Raw genomic sequence first — 20,089 nt, 5'->3', positions numbered from 1 at the left:
GGAAAGGAGGAAACTATTTCAGATTAAAAGGGCAAAACATATGAAGAAAAAAAGTCACATGTGAGGCAGGCTGTGATTACAGCGCTGTATGAAGTGCTGTAGAGGATTGTATGAGGGATGCTCTGTTCTGCAAAGCGTGTTGTCTTTTTGATGAGGCATTAGGTGACGTCCCGATCATTATAGACTCTATGGAGTTATTCACTGGCTGAGTTACATGCCAAATTCCCACTGGGCAATGCCTGCCTGGCCCACTCACGTACCCCACCTTGCCGCTCAGCTTTATTTATCCCATTCTCCGCTCTCCATCTTAAAAAGACCCATTGCACAGTCTCACCAGCACAGAACAGCTATGTTTGATCTCAGACTTGCCTTCAGCAGCAAGGGAAGGGACTTCCCTCTACCCTTCAGCCTCTGAAACAGCCTTTTCAAAGAAAGGTATCAGGAGAGTAATGTTAATTATTTTATTATACTGGAAGTTATGATAAGGGAAAAAACCTCATACAGACTGAGGTAAAATATTGGTCAGGCTTTATAAGACAAACTCAGTGACTTTAAAGTAATAAAACTTTCTGTGGCACTTTGCCGAAGCGGATCTTCCATACTTCAGGGATAAGTACAGATGTGCTGACAGGAACCTCGTGGCTTCCAACCCATGCGCTGTGGAGAGCCTCATGGGATTTTCTGGAAAGCAACTGCTTTTCCTAAGTTAAACATTTTTATCCCCCCTCCCCAAATGGCCAGAAGACTAGCAGTGTTTCAAAGACAAGCATGCGTGTTTAATTTCATGACTTTCATGCTGTCAACAGAAAATACTTGAAATTGCAGGCAAAGTTTCCAAGAAAGCAGAGATGGAGATTTCTTTCCTTAGATTAAATTTCCCAGTACCTTCCAGCAGTCCTTCTCCTGCCTTTGCACCTCTCCCTCGCTCAGCCGGGAGCCTGGAGATCTGAGCCCATGACTTGACCGCTGATCTGCTTGGGGACTTTGTGCGTGTAGGTGCTGTGGGCCGAGGAGTGTGTTCGGTACGTGCAGTGCCTGCCATGACACAGCCTTGAGCTTGGCGGAAGCCTCTTGGCCAGAGATGGGAAACCCTTGTAACGTTTACACTTATTTGACTATTTAATGGAGGCCACCTCCTTTTCCAGCCCAGATCTCTGTAAGACCCAAACCTGGCCATGCTGTCCATCACTATTAACGCTGTACCAATATTAATAGCTAAGCTATTGGCGATGGGTTCACACAACAGCGTTGTGCCTTGCTGGTTAGCCACAGCCTGTGACTATGGCTTTAAAAATTGTGCTGATGAGGTCTTGTCTTGAGACCCTGCCGCCCACCCACTTCCATGCTGTGAGAGTCGAATAAATATTTACTACTTTTCCAAATAACACCCAGCCACACTCATCCTTACCACTGCAGAGTAGTTCATCTAATTGAAATAAGAATATAAGTAAACTGTTTGTCAAGGCAGTTTATTAGGAAAAGCATTGCTGTGTCAGGAGCTCCCTCACTGTGAGAGATGCTGTGTTGTCACACTTAATATTTAATGCCATTTTAATAATATTTCCCAGTTAGGGGTGCAGGCTGGTGCTACAGACTAAAGGCCAAGCCTGCCAAAGTGGGGAGGGAGGAAAGCTCAGGGACTGAGGTCAGCTCAACTCCATTGACTCACCCACCTGGAGGCTGGGCGAAGAGCAATCCTGCTCTTTCTCCAAGGGACTCAGCCGCTCCTGGGTCCTCCTCTTGGCAACTTTATCTCAGATTTGTGGATATTGCCTATCCTCACTCAGGAGGACGCTTCAAAAGTTTGGGGCCACATCCTCAGGTGGTGGAGATGAGAAACTCACACTTTTCCTTTGGCAAAGCCATTTCTCATGGTGGTGCCGCTCCAGCTGGGCTCATTAATCAGATGAACCATAAACTACTGAATTTCTCTCAGGCCTGTGATTGCAGCGGCATCTACGGCATTCCTGCCTGTCTTTGGCAACTCTTGTTTTGGAAGCCTCTAAACCTCCAGGTTAAAGTCAGAGGTGTTTTAGCTCAAGGAGTGGGGAGCTGCAGCTCAAGTACCAAAGGTCCCCACTAGCGAAGTGTCCGCCGATGCTGCCTCGGCGTCACCCTCCAGCCCTCCCAGCCCTGCCTTGGGTGCAGAGCCGCTGCTCAGGCGATGCCCCCGTCCCCGCGCCGTCCCCCAGGACTTCTCCTGGCACTGATGCCCAGCCCGGGCTCTTCCTCGTTGCGAAAGGCTCCTGGCTGAAGGACCAGGGAGTCAGAGCCTTTTGAAGCTGCTGCTTAATAAGCTGTATTTTTTTTCCAAACATCACTAGAGAGTTCAATAATAATTACATGAACTTTGTAATCAGCCAAACCAGTGTAGGCATCCACCTGGCCTACACGTAGCATTTGTGAGTAATTTTACATAAAGGGCAGGTACTTTTGAACTTAGTGCACAGGACTTGTGCACAAATAGCTATAGGAGGAGGGCCCAATTATAAATAAACCATCCTTAGTTGTCACTTTGCTGTCTCTGACTTCCCACGCATTCAAATGGTGAGACTGATTCATTTAATCTTACTCTAAAGCAGCAAGCCACAGAGGCAGTTTCCTGACAGTTGCTTAAAAAAGTGTAGCTGAGCTCTCTGAAATTGTCTTCCCTCGTATTATATTTAGACATTGTGATTAGAGTATCTGCCACGATATGCTTTTACTTTAAGGCAGAAGTTCAAGCCGCTCTCTGAAAGCAAACAGCGATGCTCCTAGGAAGCGAAGGGGCACGAGCGCTGGGGTTTGGCATTTAGGAGCAGAGATCTTCAGCGCCGCTTGCGCTGCCGGCTCCCCTGGTGCAGCCAGCCTTATGAAACCCGAGTTTTCAAATAAGCGCAACATTATTTACCATAATGAGACTACTGGGAAGGGTGGAGGCAGCGAAAGACTTAGCGGCTGTTTCCGTGCGTTTTAGCAATGTCAGCTGAGCAATTCTTACGGTCTTCCCTTCTCCCCTCCTTCCCTCTTCCCCCTTCAAACCTGGCTTTTCTCGGCAAAGGCTTGGATGAGAAATCTGGACGCTCCTGTCATGTGAACGAGGCTTATATATGTTTGTGTCACTGCAAAGCAGATTATAATGACTACAGTTCATGCATTTTACTCTAATTAAAGTCGGTGGAGGTTTCAACACAGATACAAACTCAATGTGCAGCTCTGCCCTCGACAATTGCATACCAAAGGGAATACCTGAAAGCTCTTGTTTTGCTAAATATGCTATTTAATATTTTGTAATGCTCAGGTAAATGCAGTCAGTGAATGCGGAGTTTTCCGCATTTCTATATTATTACAGAGGAGGTTATTAGAGTTACACTGAAGGAGGTTTCCTCGTTACGTGACTTGCTTTGCCAGAGAACTTGTCAGACACCGAACTGCAGGTTCCAGCCCTGCTGACCACCGGCTGTGACAAGAAGATGCCCAAACTCCAGCGACCCTCAGCCACTGGTCTGGCTGCAGGAGCTCTACAGCAGGGCAGCAAATGTGTCAAAAATCTGGCAGGCAGGACAAGGCGAAAGACCCTTTGGGCTCTAAGGTACATGGAGAGATGGAGAGGGCTCTGTGTGCAGGGGGAATGGTAGGGAGCAGATGCTGTACCTCGGACACCTTCTGTTAACCTGGAATAAATACTGCTGTGGAATTTAACGCACTGAATTGAAAGGTGAGTTTCTCCCATGTGCCAAATGCTGGGTTTTTAGGTCTTGCTCCTCTAGCTGCTCTACAGAGCTCTGTAAATCTGTTATTGCTTCCAGATACCCTTGCAGAAACTTGTGCTTTTAGTTTAGTATGTAGAAAACTTGAGGTCCTACATCCAGATCTTAATGTTGGTCCAAATGTGATTGGATTATCATTCTTTTAAGATCTACTGTATTCCTTTTCTCTCAGATAAAAATGTCATGCTAGAAACTTTCCACCATCCCCATGTCTCTAGAGAGAGTCTTGGAGACTTGAAGGTGACTTTTCTGTGAAATGGTCTCAATATCATTCCAAAAATACTTCATAATTTGGAGCCTGCTCCTCAACCTCCAGCAGAGATCAAAGGGATCCCAGAAAAAAATTAAGCACCATGCATTCCTAGGAGCTGAGCCTTTGGCTGTAATGAATCAATCAACTACCCTTTTATCAGCCAGATATAAATTGACTTGGGGCACTTTGGAGCCTAAGGTTAGTATAAGGCTGCTGGTTTAGGCTTTATTTCCACTAAAAAGTTTGACTCCAGAGGAAGACCTTTGTTTTCAAATGGTGTTTTTTCCATCTTCTTGTTATTTCCACCTTCAAGCTCGCTTGGCCAGTTGGGTATGAAAAGCTTGTTCTTCCTTCCTAGTGGCAAGATTATCTGTTGATGGTATTTATGGGGTGCTAATTACTATCTGTCATTGGTATTTATGAGGTTCCAATTGCTACAGTACCTAGGCACCAGGTACAATATTGAGATAAGCGTAAATGTTAGTGAACGTGGACTCTGCTCTTCCCACCCTAACGCTTGGCCCCTTTGACTTGACTACTTTTCTTTGTCCTCTCCCTCCCACTCCTTTTCATATTTGTGAGGCATCTGAGAAAAGGTGGGTTTCGTACTCCGCTATGAAACAACCCTGGCTTGTGAGCTCACCCGGGGGGTGCCCGGTGCCTGTGGCTCCATCTCGGAGCATATCGTGCTTCTGGTCCTCACGCTGGTGGGCAACCCAAGGCACGGGCGCTGTGACTGGCAGAACTGGGAGCAGAGCTCGCAGCAGCCTGGGTCTGCTTCGCCTGTAGCCTGCGTGCTGAATTGTTTTCTGTAGGATATTTTCCAAAACCCGTCAAACTGCGGCAAGTCGGAGAGCCGAAATCAAACCAGGTGCTGCTTCCCAGCCTGTGCGCGGTCACAGAAGGGTCCTGGTCAGAAAGCATGGAAAGCTTTGAACTCTTTGGACCAGGAGCTGCCTAGAAGTGAGCAGAGAGCCGCTGGAGCCTGGCTGGCATCAATGTGAAGAATTTCTTCTGGCTGCCGGTACTAAAGAGCCAGTTTGCTGCTCAAAGTAGAGCCCTTAACCAACTTGATTGATAGCTGTGGCCAGAGACTGAGTCTCAGCCTGATTCTGAGAAAAACACATGCCTGGGACTCCCTTTCTACCACTACAGAGAAATTAAAATGATCCCACAAGAAAGTGGAGTTGAGATGAAAAAAATGCAGGTCACAGTAGCCACTAGTTCTTAAGTGGGACAGGCATAAACTTCTTTAATGTGGATACAGAAGAGGACATATGTTGTTTCTATTATTACCTGATTATTGGAGAGTAGAGGGAAATTTGCTCACAACCTCAAGAAAGGAGTGTTCAAAACACACTTTTAAAACATCTGAAATTTAAAAAAAAATAGGAAGGAAATTGAAGTGAAGTATCTGTGAAGACTTTTTTCCCTGCTTTTTGATCAGCTCTGTTGGTTCTAATTGCTGTCCAAGGAGAAAGCTGGAAATGACTTCGAAATGCAGAAGAAAGGGATTGCACCCTTGGTAAGCCCTGCCTGTGGGACAGCAACCCCGGGACACACTGAAAATGCATGAAGAAGGAAGGTGCCACAAACCGAGATTTATCTCCTGCTCACCCTTACAGCTATTTTCTTACCCTCAAATTTTCTAGAATGAAAAGCTGTAAAGATCAGTAATTATGCTAAGACTTTTCCTTTATGTATCACCGCTCACTCAAGACTTTCATCCCATTACACAAATAGCAGTGACGTGCTTGGCAGGAGCCCTTTGAAGCAGGTAGTGCCATCGCTGCCAGCTTGGTTTCCCCAGCAGAAGAGCGGCGGCAGAGGGAGGCGAAGGGACGGAGCCTGCGACGCCAGGATGCCCTCATCTTCCTCGCCCTCCTGAGTCACTCGTGCCCATCCTGCTTTCCCCCCATGCGGGTTTTTGGCCTCGCAGCCGATCTGAGGACAGGCTCCGTTGGGATGAGCGTGCGTTGCCAGATGCTGTGGTGCACCAGGCAGGCAGCGAGTGGGCAGCCAGCACCCAGCGCCCAGCGCCCAGCACCCAGGGCCAAGCGAGCCAGCGATCCTACGCTGCTCCGTGACGCCAGTAGATTTGCAGAGAGCAAACAGGGCTGGAGTCAGGTTACAGGCAGCAGCTTCCCAGGGAAAATACATGCCCGCGTAAATAAAAAGGGAAATAATTATAAATGACTAATTAACTGAGCAGAAGGAAAAATGGAAGGCAGAAGCAGGACTGAAAGACAGAAGGAAAAAAAAAAAAAAGCCCGAGTTTTTTTTTGTAGATGCAGAGGTTTGCACTCTGTGGCTCTCTTTTCTTTAGAGAAATAAAGGAAGAAATTTAAATACGTATTTAGGAAAGAAAAAAAATCAAATGGGAAATGCGAAAAGAACCACAAACTTTTGTAAGGAAGCCACTGAAGAGACAGAGCTATAAATGTACAAATACAAATATCAGCCTTTGTTCCTTCAACAACAAAAACCCAAAGAATTCATTTAGCACAGAGTGAAAGTAAACTTTTGGGAAAGCACCTGAGGGAATTGCTTACCCTGTTATTTTTGCCCCAGTCATTGGGCAGTATAAGTGAGGTAGTTATTAGAAGTGTTATTTATTCCAAGAAACATTGCATTCCTTTCTTCTCACCACTACCTTGCTTATAGTATTTACTGAAACGTGCTCAAAACCCTGACCTGCACTACCACCAGTCTCCCAGCACCGTCCACTCAGCTTGCCAGCAGAAGGATAAAAGACCCCTATCCAGTGAGATACCCTTCCTCCCCATAGAATCATAGAATAATTTGGGTTGGAAGGGACCTTTAAAGGCCATCTAGTCCACCCTCCCTGCAGTGAGCAGGGACATCTTCAACTAGATCAGGTTGCTCAGAGCCCCGTCCAACCTGACCTTGAATGTTTCCAGGTTTGGGCCATGTATCACTTCTCTGGGCAACCTGTTCCAGTGTTTCACCACCCTCATTGTAAAAAATTTCTTCTATATATCTAGTCTGAATTTACCCTCCTTTAGCTTAAAACCATTATCTCTTGTCCTTTCACAACAGGCTCTACCAGAAAGTTTGTCCCCATCTTTCTTATAAGCCCCCTTTAGGTACTGGAAGGCTGCTATAAAGTCTGCCCGGAGCCTTCTCTTCTCCAGGCTGAACAACCCCAACTCTCTCAGCCTGTCTTCATAGGAGAGGTGCTCCAGCCCTCTGATCATCTTGGTGGCCCTCCTCTGGACTCGCTCCAACAGGTCCATGTCCTTCTTATGTTGGGGGCCCCAGAGCTGAAGGCAGTACTGCAGGTGGGGTCTCATGAGAGGGGAGCGGAGGGGGAGAATCCCCTCCCTTGTCCTGCTGGTCACACTTCCTTTGATGCAGCCCAGGGTACGGTTGGCTTTCTGGGCTGTGAGCACACATTGCTGTCTCTTCATTCTTATTAAGGAAAAACTGGAAAAAAGGATAGGCCTTACGGCACATCCTGAAAGCCAACAGCTGCCAAAGACAAATCTCCCTTGGACTCAGATACAGAAGATGGTTCCTAGTCCCTTCCTAGAAGGATGTATTACCCTGTTAAATAGCGAAGGTGGTGGCGGGTGAAACTGGGGTGAGGCAGTAAGTAGAAAATGGCTTGTCAGGGAAGCAGGATCTCACTTACAGAACTCCTGAACTGAAAACCCAGCCTTTAACTTCTTCCAAAAGGCTAGATGGAAAACAAGTCTAAATAAGCTTTCTTTGCTCAACATGACAAGGTACCTTCTCTACTCTGCTCTCTCATGTTTCTGGATGAAAGAAAATTCAGCAGGCAATTTATCACCAAATTAAAGTCACCGCTATCAAAATCATTCTGGATCCAAAAGAGCCGAATAAATTTGATCTTACTTGTAAAAATGTATTTTGGGCAATGAGAAAGAGCCTGGACCAGCTGCTTCTCACTTAGCTCCTATGTAGGCAACACCTGCATGGAGTTCAGTCGCGGACTGGCTGAGTGAGGGCTGGCCAGGGGAATTGCAGCGCTATGAGCTGAGCTGGAGATGGAGGGACTGGTGCTTGGACCACATGACATTCCTCAGCCTGGGATGCTCCAGAGTCCCCAGAGACATGACAGCCAGGCACGTGCTGCCTTTTTTCCAGCCTGGTAAGGAGATAATGGGAGTGACACTGTAGGGAGAAGATTGAGGCAATGTGATTTAAAAAAAAGGAAATAAAGCGAAAATCCCTCTATGATTTTGTGGCTCTTTGAGCACGCTGGGTGGTGGGACTGGAAGTACGGGAACACGGCACACAGACAGACTTCATTAGCTTAGTAAACTAGAACGACTAGCATATTTTGACACTCCATCACTGTAACTAGCCTTTAGTGAGACAAGGTCTTTGGCCAGTGCTATTTCTAAGGAGGATTTCTGTGTCCTTATGCTTGCCCTGCCTACCAGGCACATGGGGCCTGTGCTGTTTAACTCTCCTTCCCCTCGTTTATATTCCCCATTCCCACACAACCCATAGGCAGTGTTGTACAGCATTACTCCCCTCCCCCAAACTTTCCCTCTTTCAATTGGTGTCACCACAAAGGAATAGATTATTACTGACACTGATCCCAATTTAATCCTTCCAATAATCTGATTTTTCCAAGCCTATTTATATCCTTGAAATGACAGTGGGGTTTAAAGTGATACACATGCCGGAGCCTAAGCACTGGTACTATCCACACCAGCTTATTCCAGTTTTGAACCTCCAGAAAAAAGTGTAACCCCAAAGATTATGTGATAAATCCCTTCGCAAGTGTTGGTGGTGCTAGACTGGTCCTTGGTCTCTCTTTTTGATGAGCAATACTTTTCATGTTACAGGTTTACTCTGCTTTACACTGGTAACAAGCTGAGGTCCCAAAATAAGTTTTAAAGCTCATATAAATGTAGAATTTCTTTTCCCTTTGTGGATTTTTAATAACCTTCTGGTGTCTGGAAATGATCAAGAAGTAAAGCTTTCATAGCAATGTAAGAAGTATAAACCCATTCTAGTTTGTTATTTCATCCAGCAACTTGAGAACTTTTTTTATTTTCCTGGGCTTTGAGGTGATCAGCCAATGTTTTCTCCCATCCCCAATCTCCTTAAGAAGCTTATTAATGTTTTACATTCAAAATAAAGACAAACCAATCTGAAAACAAAGCTATCCTTAGGGCTGCATATTCTAAATGTGCTTGCTGGACTATTTCCACTATTTGTAACCAATTCATTTTAATATTGCTCCTGCTTCTTGCTAGATCTGCAGAACTTCAGTTCACACATAGCCAAGGAGTAGTTCAACCAGCAGTCAGCAGGTTTTTGTTCTTCTTTTCCCCTCACTTTTTTATAATTCAATGCAGTGACTTGTTTATATAACCAAATCCTTTTGTTTCTCCAAAAAGGACTTGGATATTCCACTGAGCGACAACACCCGTGGTAGGTGATGGTCTGGTTTTTCCAAAGCAAAGACCTCAGTTTTCAGCAGAATTTACATTCCAGTAATAAATATTTAAAGGAATTATAATGGAACTGAGGCAAAGAATGTCCCTCTGAAACACACACACATGTGCACGCACACGTGTGCGCACACATGCACACACACACACGCTCACAGTCAATTAGTCTGGGGTCGCTCTGATGCAGATGGTGCCTCTGTTCAAACCCTGAAATATTTTGCTTTTTCCATTAGAAAACTTGGCCACTTTGGATTTTTAATACCCCATAAAAAGCTTATAAAATGCTATTTCTCACTGTCTATGTAGCAGATCACTCAAACATCTATGTCAAAGGCATTTTCTGCAGCAGGATCTCTTTCTGCCCCTAAAAAAGTGTAAGACAGAATACAGATCATGCTGATTTCTTGCTGTCCTTTCTCAGGTATGAGCTTTAGGATTTTCGATCATCTATTTTTAATACGACAGGCTAAAATAAATGACACCAGTATGGCAGTTTTGGAACAAACTGGGGCTATACAACGACCTTTTGGCTTCAAATGTGTAGAATATTATTAAGCAAATGAGATACTGACGTACTTTTCCATTTACAAAGCTTGTGTTTGCCCCAGTGGGCCTAACACCAGGTGATGTCTTAATTAATGATGATGAAGAACATATATATGACATAAACAAAAGAGCTGCTTTTAAAAAATAATAATAAAAAAAATGTTCCCACTCCTTTGAGGAAGAAGAATGAACTGATTCCAAAAAGCAGAATAATGAAAACCAGAAGGCAATAGAGGGAAGAATGCAGCATAAATATTGGAGTTACCTGCAAATGTCTCCCTCTGCAAACAAGCCAGTATTTATTCTGTACAGTTTCTTGTATCCTGCACAGCACATTACTCATAGGATGACCTGTCCATCTTTATGTTTGCATTGAACTATGCCCACACAAGCAGCTCTGCATCTGTATTATCCACTGGCTGAGTATAATGCCCACTGAGTGCTGCCCACCGAGGAGGTATCAGAGCCTGCCGTCCCTTCTCATGCCCTGGACCCCCTTATTTCATGAGCAGCTTTACCGTGAGGAGGCCGGCTACCTGCGGAGGAGTTACCTGTGCAGAACTGACCCACCGAGACAGCACTGCGTGCTGGGGTCTGCCACGTCCCTCTTCAAATGGGCAGATAAAAATGCAGTGGTCAGTACTCTCCTCGCTTTCACCTGCTCTGTTATCCGCATCCGCAGCGGTCGCGTGATGGGACCAACACTCTGATGTGTGCTTACCAAGGGAAAATGGTTATCTCTGACTTTCAAAGCTTGACACATATGGGATGGGTGGGAGCTGCAGAAGGACCTGTGTCTCACAATGTCACTAAAAAAGCAAGTGAAAGGGATGAAGAAATGGGTGTTGGGGGGGGAATCAGTCTTGGAGAGGGGCCCTAAGGCAAGGGGGGGCGGGGGAGAAGGCTATGTGTTATTTTTCCATTCATTCCTGTGTCCAGGGCTAAGCAAGAAAAGAGTACTTCATCTCCATTTACACCTCCACCACTGATTTTTCACCTTGGGAATCTGGTCATTCTTAGCTCGGTAGGTTTAATTTGCTGACCTGACATGAACATACCCATCTTTCATGTTGATCCTGGCTTAAACTCAGCAGAAACAGAAATAAGAGTGGAAAATAACCTAGCTGCCCACTACAGACAATGACAGTGAACCAGCTTAGGAGAAATGGAAGGTGAGCACAGGTACGTGGATTTCACACTCATCAACCCTCCTGGACGTGTTCAGCTTTGTGCAGGCACCAGCACGAGGAGGCAGCCCTGGGAAAGGTTTACCCTCATCTCTAGCGAGCTTTGGGATGGATCCTCCAGCCAGCGGAGGAAAGCAGAAAGACCTCCTGCAAGAAAGGTGAGACCCCTCCAGGGCAGGAGAAGCTTCTCCTGGGAGAGGAGCAGGTATGGCTGGAGGCAGGAGGACCTCCTGCTCCTGCAGCTTGCTCTTCCCATGCCAGCCCTGCTCCATCTGCTGGCAAGAACAATGCCCGCCGGTATCCAGCTCCTCCTGCGGTTTCCCCAGCCCGGATTTCCTCCATGGCTTCGTTTCATCTGCCGCAAGGGCCAAGGGTGGGAAGAGCAGAGCCTTCCCCAAGCAGAGGAGGGAGAACAGCCCTTTCTCTTGGGTCACAGGGCGAGGAACTGCCCTCCCATGAGCTTCTCTCTACTTTTGCTTCTAACAGGTCATCAAGGTTACAAAGGAGCAAACGAAGTATTGCGCACCCTTCGTATTCACCGTCTGATCCACCGGTGGGGAACCTGATTTTGCTGCTCACTTGTGGTCAGCCAAGCCACGGTGAAAATGCCCTGCAAAGCCCCCGAGGCTGCGTGGCAGAGCGGGATACTGCTGGGGACAGGGGGAGACGGCAGCATCAGCTCCTGTCCCAGCAAATGCCCGGGAAACCAGGGCGTAACTGTGAAAGGGATTCAGGGGAAACAGGAGCGCTTTGGCTCTCTGGTTTGCTGCTCAGCACTTTGCAAGGTTGTTGTTTTGGCTTTACCTCCATTTTTCCCTTGCCTACTAGATGTTTAAGAGAATGTGCTGAGGAAAGCTCTGGGCTTTTCAACGTATGGAAGCAACAAGGAAAGCGTTTGCCATGTATGAAGCTGAATGGCATTGCAAACCTGACTCACTCTTCTCTTTGCAAGGAGATGCAGGCTGGTTTAAGAAAGCTCCCCTGTGAGAGGCAGTAGGATTTTTTAGCTCAGGCACGATTGGCATTGAATGTTTTTTCCTCTTGTCCTGCCTTCTGCTATTGGGAAATCATCTGCACCTGGATTTTGCTTCTCTTTTCCATATGGGAAAAAAATCGTGTTCATCCTCCTGTGGTCCTTACAGATGGCATCTCTTTCAGCTCCGCGTTAGAGGCGGTCAGGTGAATGGGGTGGCCTGACGTTCCCCACGTCAGCCGGCCCCTCGGGGAGGGAAGAAGGGCAGCCAGTGTCAGACCAATGTTTACAGAAAGTTTAGTCTCCAGTGGATTCCCCTACTCCAACGGAACAATAGGAGGGTCTGGTGCTGTATTATCCATGCTTCCTCTTTATTCTGATTTTATCTGTGAATTCTTGCAAATAATAGATGACTGAGACCATTATTGCTCTGGGAAATAGGAAGATGAAAACATTAGACAGATCTTAGCAATTTCAATGGACTTATTCATGGTGTATTTAGTTATGCAAGTCTTTGCAGAGTCAGGAACTAACAAAATACCTGTTGGAATAGGTAATAATCCTGTGTTCACAAAAGCAGTTCTCTTACGGCTCATTTTTAATAAGAGATACTGCCTCAGTCAACCTAATGCTACAGAGTTCAGAACAAAAAAAGAAAACAAACATAGCTCCACTCTTAATGCCATGAGATCTTGGGAAGCAATCCATTCCAGCTCTTCTAAGTCTCTGCTTTAATACAGGCATTCTCGATGTAAATTGCATGCTGGTGATTAATAGATCTTCTATCAATTGAACTTGAACTGAAGTCAAAAGAACATACTCTTTTTTCTTTTTTTTTTTTTCCTTTTCTAAACCTGCATTAAAAAAGATTATTCAGAGATCTTGGAAGGAAAAGTGCTAGGTCAAAATTCCCATTTTTCTAGCAAGTCTATGAAAACTTACTTTTAAAAGTTGCATACTGTAGAATCTCAATTATCCTGGAAGGCTTAGCCGGGTTATGGCTTAAGTATGCTATTCATGCGCTGCCAGCTTGCTCTAGAAGTATAAGATGAGCTGTAGTGCCTTGCAAAGCAGCTAAACCCTTCCCTGGGCCAGATTGAGTCCAGCAGCAGTTCAATGGTTTGACTCGAGCGAAGGAGTCCTTCAGCTGCCTGCCGGTCCCGCGCAGGGCTCCGGCTCGGCCACGGAGCAGCGTGGGTCCTCTGCAGTTCTGGCAGAACTCTGCGTCTGCCTCTGCATCACGTCCCAAGCTCTGGGAAGTCTTCTTCATTTAGGAACGTTGCCATATGATTGCACAGAGACAGCTGTGGCGTGGTGCTGTGTAGAAGCTAAGAAGTCTTCATGGGCACCACCTGTCTGTGCACTAAAACCTCCTGCATCAGACATGTATTATTATTTTGCATTATCTAGGACCTTTCCTTCTCCTCCTCTTCACTTCAGGTAAAGGGGAGCTGTTTGTATATCCGTGGGCTTAGTACCTACTGGTCTTGGAAGAACTTCTCTGGCTCGTTGTACATTAACATTGTTCACATTTTTGATGCATATGCAATTAATAAAATTTGGGCAAAACTTTAAAGCTTTGATTATACTCTGGACAGATTATGAATTTTATGTTCTCTATGAAGTATCGTTACAACTTGCTACCCACACGGACTAATTACTAAGAGGAGATTTTACTCTGAAAGGAGAGCTTTCTCTCCTCTGCACAGCGTTCCTCTCGGTGTTAGAAAAACAAATATTCCCAACTAGGCAAACAGGGCCATGCTCCCAAAGTTTTTTTTTGTGGATCTTGTGGCATTTAGTGTTCCTATTGATCTCCCAAATTCAGGACAGGAGCAATTGTGTGAGAAACTTCACCTCTAGTTTTCAAAAGAAATGCCTAGCTTTTGGGAAGAGATGCCCAAATAAAGCCTCAAACACAAGGTAAAAACAGAACACGGAGTTTAGCTCACCTTGCACAAGTCCCACAATTCAGGCGAAGGTAGCTTGTGAACTGAAAGCCCAAATGGTGCAAACTAATTCAGAATAAAGCAGTATTAATGTGAAATACATGTCCAGCACAGGGGAGGGGAGTTACGCAAGTGAAGCTACTCTGCAGCAACTCCCAATGTGGATAAGCCCTTAATTACTTCTAAAATCTCACCATTACTAAGCCATGCTTATAATTTCTAGAGGCCTCGAGTTTCTGCAGCAACTGGAGTATGAGATTCAATTGCATTCACTTCAGTGGAGGATACAGTTAAGTATGGGCACGTTTGTAGGCTTGAGGCTAGTCATTAACTAATTAGTGTATGGGAACATTTGAGTTTTTCCCATCTGATTTTGCAAAGTTGTTTGGCAATACTTGCTTATAAGCCCTTTTTCACTTTTTCCCCTCTCTTCCCAGCAAACCAACCCCCCACCAGAATCAGACGGCGCATTGCAAGTACGCTAACTTCCCGTTCTCCTCTTACTGCAGACAAAAATATTTGCTGAGTTTTGCTTTTTTTATACAGACATACAAATATATATATAGTTTTTTTTAAAAAAAAAACAAACAACAAACTTAATGGGTTTCAGAGTGTTTGTTTCCTTTGCAGCCAGGCAAAGCCTTCCTTCCCAGCAAGGGCATGACAGCGGGAGCGGCGGGGGGGGGTGTGTGTGCGCAGCCCCGGCGGAACTACAACCCCCAGAGTGCGTGGCGAGGGGCAGCTGGGGGGAGGCAGGGCAGGGAGGCGCGGTGCCTTCTGGGAGTTGTAGTCCCGCGGCCTCTGCCTGGCTGCGGGGCCGAGGGCAGCTTTCCAAGCACCTGTCTGTGCCGTGGGAGGCAGCGATGATCCGCTCTCCACCGCTCCCCTCCGGGTGTTGCAGGGCAGCTGCACTAGGGACGGGTGGAGGAGGCATGGGAGAGATTTAAAGGTAAGGATCTCCTGGGATTTGCCGTGGAGTTGGCGGAGGAGGGGGGCTGTCAATCCTGTCGCCCCTCCTGGTCCTCGTCGCCCCGTGTTTTTTGGCTGGGAGGTTTTTGCCACGTCGTTCCCGTGGCACATCGTTGGGGAAGTCATCTGGATTTGGGTTGGCTTGTGGAAACGTCTGCAGCGTTAGCACGTGAGACTGGCCGTGTAGGGATGTCATTCTCCCTTGCAGCTGTGGTTAGAAGTGTGGCTGTTGGCTCCTTTATGTAAAGGTTAGCGGGAATAAATAATCATTCAATCTTCGAAGAAGGTGGGGGAGGGAATCCCACTCCTTACAGGGACTGGAAATCTTTCTCGAGTGAATAAGGGTCTTATAACATCCAGCTTCTTGCTGAATTTAAGCTTGCTTTTTAAATTCTTTTTTTGTTTTTCCTTTTAAGTTGGCTTTCTAGGTCTTAGTAGAGAGAAATAGCCAAACACAAATTTTGCATAAGTGGCTGCAACAGCCTTTGCCTGCATACATTTCCTTGTTCCGGTGTTTCTGCTGTTTGTTGAACTGGAGGCAACCGAAAGTCTCAGGCTGTGCAGATCACTACAGTGAAAATCCTTGGAAATGCTTCAGTTTCATCCTGCTGCTTAATAAAACAGAGCAGCAGTCAGGATAGCACAGGGAGGAGAAACAGCTTTGTGTGTTTCATGGGTCAGGTAAAACACTCTTGAACATTTTGGCTGTGATCCTCTGACAAGTAGATGCCTGGGAAACTATTCCAGCCTTGCTGAGCATAAATTTGCCAGAGAGTTTTGGGGAATACTTTGCACGAGGATGCTCTGCAGGCCTTCCAGGGCTGAGCGTATATCAGCTGGTGATCCCCAATGCATAGGGACTGGGTTCAGTGACACAGCTACAAATAGTTTACTAATTATGCTGAAGACTGAGGATTTGCTGTATGCAATATTTATGGCCAGTGACACTGGTTCTCAGCTACTGCTTCTGGGGTGGGACAGCAAGCAGTGGGCATGCTGAAGACTGTGGGAGCAGAGTGGAAGTTTTTAGCTAAGGCTACTGAAGCAAGACCCCATTTAAATGAAAAAGGTGGAAGCAGAGACAGGAGTCAGTCCTGGTAAAGGTCTCACCCAAGAGAAGATGTGAAAGGCAGTTGTCAGTTCTGCTGGGAATTGCGTTGCCCTTTTAATGGTAATAAAGTAGCTTTGCTCTTAATCTCCGCAGATGCTGCCAAATGCGGAACAGGTCTGGACAACGTGGCAATTCCCTTCCTGCTCGGAAACTTGGCACTTCTGGGTCAACACGGAGGTATGGCTTTTGGGCGTGTTGGGTTTGTGCACTGTGGGCACCAGGGTTGCTGTCACATGGGAAGGCGGAAAGCAGAAAGCTAATGAGCGGGTGTCCTTCACGAATCAAGCATGCAGTAATGTTAAACACAGTACCCTCGAATGGCTACCCAAAAGGAGGGGATATACATCTAAAATGAGGGTGCTATAGCTAATGTTACAAGGTGTTGATAAGAAGCGCTAAACTTTCTGCCAACTAATCCATTACCTTAAAAACCCCAGCAGCTGTAATGGGAGGGCTCGTGGGCTGCTTTTCACGTGAAGTTTTCATACATCTCATAGACTCCGGTGTATCTGATGTTCTCGCTGTTTACAGTATTAGTGACACTGCTAATATGTATGTAATAGAAAATAATTTATGGGAGCATCTGAATCTGAAAGCATTCCCTTCACATTCAAGAAATTTTCCCAAATGTGAGAAGCACTAATATAAAAAACAGGGACCATATCTGCATGCAGCCTTGCTGAGTTTCGGATATTTCCCTGTATGCTGACACCACGTACGCCAGCTTAACCCAGGCGATGAGAGCCATTGCGGAACTGGCAGCTCCATCTCCAGAGCAGGAGCATGGCCGGGGATGCCACCAAAACCCTGGAGCAGGGCAGGTGCCCGAGGAGGAGTATGGTGGTGGTGGGACCTCCTGCTGCACCGAGCCCCGTGTGGGCAGCAGCGGTGGTGGGTGCCTCTCCCTGCTCCCTCCTCGGGGTGAGGGCTGTGCCAGCAAAATGCATACACATTCCTCCTCCACCTTTCCCCAACTGCCAGTCAGACTGCAATGTCTAAAACAGGCATGGATTTTCCTGTTTACCCAACATCAGCGTACCTCCCAAAAAGCAATTGTGTCGGTTTTGTTCTCCTTTCCTTGTACATATCAGAAGTCAAACAGCGTCATGTGGCTAATGGGATTATATTGACTCACCTCTGCCGTTGCTATTAATATCTGAAGAAATTCCCAAATGCCACAGGCCCGACGGTAGTACAGTTGCCTGCCCATCTTTCTCTTGCCAAACAGATTGGGTCTTTTTCTGTTAGCAAGTCCAGTAATTGCTAGTCCAAATTTTGCTCCTTGGTAGAGTTCAGAAGCTAGGGACCAGATTATATATGGAAGAGAATATATAGAGACTATCCATTTTTGCAATGGATAGCAAGTTGATTTGCAGTGTCATTTGAACAGTATCCAAATAGCCAATTCTTTTTTTTAAAAAAAGGAGTCTGAAGGGATCTGGGGGGTGGGGGTCATGCCTTTTTCTTGCTGGCCGTAGAAACATAACCCACACTTTTAAAAAAAATTGCATTCAGAATCCAACCCTGGAGCACAGACTACTAAATTTCAATTGCTGTTTTTATGTCATTATCGCAATTGCAGTAACTCTGTAACAGAGAAGACAAAAGGTTGCTCTTTCCACTTTGAGCTCTTTCCATCCTCCACTTTTACAGCAAAGGTTACCCTGAGCAATGTGTACATCTGTCTGTTCCAAGTGTAGAAATACATATTATTCATACCTTGTCAATGTATATGCTGGAAAACAGAAGCTGAATTTATAGCTATATTTCCTCTCTGCCGGGGCTTTTAGAGTTGAGTGTTTCAGTGTTTCCATTATAAACCCCTGTTTTCTGAGGTTTATAACAGTCTTGAAGAGCATAGCGGTCTTGAACCATAATAGAAAGCGTGTAATGTTGCATTTACAATACAGCTGTAACTGCACATTAAGGAGTGTAATCTTCTCAGTGTACCCACAATGCTCCAATAAGGTTAATTGGAATTACATATACTAAGAGAAAAACAATATTTTACCCTTGGAGTTGGTGCTCTCCATCCAGAGAGCTGAGAGCATCACACGGGGACAGAGTGCATCTATCTGCACCAGACTTACAAAAATGCCGTTCCTTGCTACACCATTAAAATATCTGTGTGCATCTGCAAAGGCCCCTCTTGGCACCCGCCTCCCTCATTTGATGCCTCACCGCTTTACAGACTTGGCCAAGGGAAGCCAAGGTAAAGGTGGCTGGAAGAAACTAGTATTTTATTGAATGTATGCTGAGGCTTTTGTCCTATGCGGTGTCTCAGCTGTCTCAGCCAAGCTGCCCTTGCATAAATATAGGTCCCATCTGAAACCCATCTTCTCCATTTCCAGTCAGCTTGCTCCATCTGGCATCTTGCATTCATGTATTACTTTGCTTACGAATATAAGGTAAATGAATTACAGTTCCTGACAACATCCTCCTGTCCCTAGGCTGTCTGGAGTAGTCCCAGCTCCTTTGCCATGCATCTGGGTAGTTGCTGGCTTCTCTAGTTAGCCTAACTGCCACAGACAGAGCAGGGGCTCTTAAGGAGAAAGTACCTTATACGTTGGGGTACCTGTCCAACAGGTCTGGCTCTCTAAGCTGCATCTCTTCCAGTGCACCTAGCTTAAATTTTTGTTGATGGCTGTAGGACTGTGCTGGGCCAGAGATCCCATCATGCCAGTTCGGTTGCTGGGTGAGTGTAACCAGTTGGGTGAGGGGTAAGTGTCTGCAGGTAGCGGTGTTCTGAGTTAAAACAAATACTTTAAAAAGGATGGTGAGGAAGAAGAGCTGGAGTTGATAGTGGACAGTTGCCATGGCTGGTGGCCATGTTTATACTAGAGCTGATGTATCATTGCAATTGCTCACTTCAGCTTGTTGGGCTTAGTTGGCTGAAGGTAAAGAAAGCAGCAGCATCTTCAGAGTAGAAAGAAACTTCTAAGAATTGTTTAAAAAAAACCCCAAGACTCTAGAGCTTGAAGACTTTGTTAGGCTCTGTGGCAAGTACAAAACATTCCTCTCAGATTGTCACAGAGCCATGGTTTTCCACGAACCTTAGCTCTGATCAGCAGCCAGTAAAAAGCTAAGGTATGATGGCTGAAAGTTTTGTTCCGTGGATTTTTTTTTTTTTTTTTAATTTCAGTGAAACTGAGAAGGATACATTTTTCATTTTTGCAATAGCCCAGCCACAGTCTAAGAAGGTTGTGCTTACCTGCCACTTGGTAGAAGGCAGCAGAAGGTAGGAAGGAGGTAGGAGGCTGGACTCACCGTGAACCTTAGGCTCAGATCCCATCTATGCTTCAGTCTGAGAAAGCAAGTTAACATGAGTGTCAGCAGGGTTGAAATCTTGTTGAGACTAAGTTCTTCTTGCTGTTTCAATTCATATGTCACATTATTTAGTCTTCCACTTAACCGCTCTTCTCGTGGCTAACAGGTCAGCTTATTGGGTTCACGCCCTTTTGCAAACATTGCTAACCTCAAGCATTCAGAATCACAAATTTACTCTCAGATTCATGAGACTGCAGGAAAAACATGCCTTTTTTTTTTAATTGAGCAATTAAAATAGTTTAATTAGTATTTTAGCCCTGATCCTTTGAGTTTCACAGATTTGGAACATTTTTTTTTCCTTGCTTTGAGGGTTTGACTGTCTTTTCTCCCAGTAAAACCTGTATTTGTCACAACTGCACACACGAATAACCAGTGCTTTAGTGAAAACCCAAACTAAGCCAAGACTTGCAGTAAGATCTTGAGATTTGGAAATGCTGGTTTTGTGATTGTGTAAGTTTGTTTTTTCACTTTTTCTTTTTTCTGCCCCCTCACCAGTTATACATGTCTGTGTTACAACATATCTGCTGAGAATGAGAGAGCTGAAGGGATTTCTGATTTGGTGAATTAATGTA

At 45.7% G+C, this 20,089-nt stretch overlaps 1 protein-coding gene across 1 annotated transcript in view; it reads left to right on the top strand.

Annotated features, from left to right (window-relative positions):
- Positions 1-14,914: 14,914 nt before the first annotated feature.
- Positions 14,915-20,089, top strand: part of TBXAS1 (thromboxane A synthase 1) — a 242,772-nt gene continuing 237,597 nt past the window's right edge. The window contains exons 1-2 of the mRNA XM_075051801.1: positions 14,915-15,059; positions 16,284-16,367. The gene's annotated coding sequence lies outside the window, so the exon portion shown is untranslated. The remainder of the gene's footprint in view (positions 15,060-16,283; positions 16,368-20,089) is intronic.

The sequence above is a fragment of the Buteo buteo genome, chromosome 19 (genome assembly GCF_964188355.1).
Source record: "Buteo buteo chromosome 19, bButBut1.hap1.1, whole genome shotgun sequence".
NCBI classification, from domain to species: domain Eukaryota; kingdom Metazoa; phylum Chordata; class Aves; order Accipitriformes; family Accipitridae; genus Buteo; species Buteo buteo.
The sequence above is the reverse complement of the archived record's forward strand: the minus strand, read 5'-3'. Positions and strand labels throughout refer to the sequence as shown.